The sequence below is a fragment of the Tiliqua scincoides genome, chromosome 1 (assembly GCF_035046505.1).
Source record: "Tiliqua scincoides isolate rTilSci1 chromosome 1, rTilSci1.hap2, whole genome shotgun sequence".
Taxonomy (NCBI): domain Eukaryota; kingdom Metazoa; phylum Chordata; class Lepidosauria; order Squamata; family Scincidae; genus Tiliqua; species Tiliqua scincoides.
The window spans coordinates 56507156-56509571 of NC_089821.1; the positions used below are offsets into that span (position 1 = coordinate 56507156).

Here is a 2416-nt window from a genome sequence, read left to right on the forward strand (position 1 = left end):
ATTACTGGGTGCTGTAGGCTTATACCATAGTCTTTCGAGACTGAAGGTTGCCAACCATCTGTGAACTCAACTCTCAGAAATTAATTAATGATGCAGCCCAAGCCTAAGCATGTTTACTCAGAGGTACATTCCATTAAATTAAGTGCAATTAAATAGATTAGGGCCCAAATCTATCCAACTTTCCAGCCCAGCACTGATGCAGCTGGGCCAATGGGGTGTGTGCTGTGTCGTGCATTATGGGGGCAATCATGGGGGATACTCCGCAAGGTAAGGGAATTTTTCTTCCTTTACCCTGAGACTGCATTTTGGCAGCTCTGGAAAGTTGGACAGAATCAGGCCCTTTCAGGAAATGGTGTATAGCAGCGGTCTCACACATTTAGCACTGGGACCCACCTTTTAGAATGAGAATCTGTCAGGACCCACCAGAAGAGATGTCATGACCAGAAGTGGCATCATCAAGCAGGAACATTTTTAACAATGGCTGGCAACCTTCAGTCTCGAAAGACTATGGTATAAGCCTACAGCACCCAGTATTCCCAGGCGGTCTCCCATCCAAATACTAACCAGGCCTAACCCTGCTTAGCTTCCGAGATCAGACGAGATCGGGCATGTGCAGGGTAACAGTTGCTGCCAGGCTGCAATCCTACCCACACTTGCCTAAGAGTGAGTCTCATTTACTATCATAGTTGAAAGAATATGCATCGTATATGCATAGTAGCCTGTAAAAAGTACAGATGTGTAACATTTCCCTAAATGCAGTCACATACCATGGTAGCATTAAGTCTAACATATTAATAATAAAATATTGAAATGAATGGAGGCCCACCTGGAATTGGCTCGCAACCCACCTAGTGGGTCCCGACCCACAGTTTGAGAAACACTGTGTGTATAGGACTTCATAGGAGCAGGGCCTCTGAGAGGAATTTTATCAGGGGGTACAAAGTTTCTTTGGGGGGGCCCTTCCCAAAGAGGGAGGGGATGCAAGAGTGGGGGAGTGGCAATGAGGGTGGGCAGAATGGGGGCAAAACACTTAGGGGGAAAGTGGCAACAGCTGGGATAGTATTTGGAGCCCAGTCTTCCCAATGCAGAGCTCAACTCTACCTGCCTGCCCAACTTTGGAAGCTAGATGCAGTAAGATGGAAAACCAAACACACTCCTATGTCTCTCTAAAATATTTCAAATGTAGAAAATCATTGCAGGAAATTAGTATCATAATGTATTTAGGCTCACACTAGAATGGAAAGTGTCCTGAGTACACCAAAAGTGACTTCTGTAGCAACTGTAACCCTGCAGCTGATCTCCTCTACACTCCTTCATGGCTAGCAGATCCATAAGCCAAAGAGCTACTGCAACAGGTCAATTTCCTCCCAAATGTGACACTGTTAAGGAACATATGCATTCCTGGGCCTGGTGTGTGTGGCTTGTGGCAGTCCTCACTACCATGTGTGCGTGGTAAAGCCCACATGGGCAGTGAGTCTGGGTGAGACTGGAAATGTAAGATCCAAGGAAATTTTTGGACCCCCTCCTTTGGCTCCTGGGTTCCCTTTCTGACGCTGGGCCCAGGTACAAATTACCCCCTTTACCCCCCCTCTCCCAGGCCCTGTATAGCAGCCTTTGCTCAAAAATACTGGCTAGCCACTTCCAAAGCTATTTATATCCATTCTGAACTAATTCAAATCTCCTGTATGGAAATTTTGATTTGGTAATGAATCATTCTACCTTAACTGCTGGGCAACAAATCTTGGGGGCACTGGCTTGACCATCTGGGGGGAAAACAGCCAGAAGACAAACTGGTCTGGTCCAGATGAAGGCAAAACTGAGCAATGAAAAACTAACACACTGGGGTCCTCCGGGGCAATGGGGATTAAGCAAGTAGACTTTGGGCCCAGAAAGGTTGATCTACCTCCAGCAGCCATGCTTCCTCAGCACTGGCAGTCTTTTTAGCACAGTATTCAGAAATCTACCATAGCATCATGAAGTAGAGTGGCACGGTCCAGTGTTTGCTGTCATTTTTTGATGCTCAGATCTCTTTGTAATTTCATTTCATTTTAAACTTATTTATACCCCTCCTTCCGCCCCCCACACAAGGCACTCAGGATGGCTTACAACATTAAAAAGCACAATGAAACAATAAATACAATACTATAAAGCCATGACAATAAAAGAGACACACGGGGTACACTAAAATTAGCAGCATAAATAACAAGGAACAGCAAGAACACAAGCCAACATCTCAGAACAAAGAAGTCTAATATGAAGGGCATAGATCTTTATGTGGGAGGGAATTCCATAATTGTGGAGTCCACAAAGACGGTCCTACACCCTCTTGCTACCAATCTGGCTTCAGTCAGAGGTAGTGCATGTAGGAGGGTCCTCTCAGATGGCCTCAGGGGACAAGCTGAGTTTTGTTTGACAA

The 2416-nt window shown here is 45.7% G+C and overlaps 1 pseudogene; it reads right to left on the minus strand.

Annotated features, from left to right (window-relative positions):
• Positions 1-515: 515 nt before the first annotated feature.
• Positions 516-636, minus strand: LOC136638288 (5S ribosomal RNA; annotated as a pseudogene).
• Positions 637-2416: the final 1780 nt, after the last annotated feature.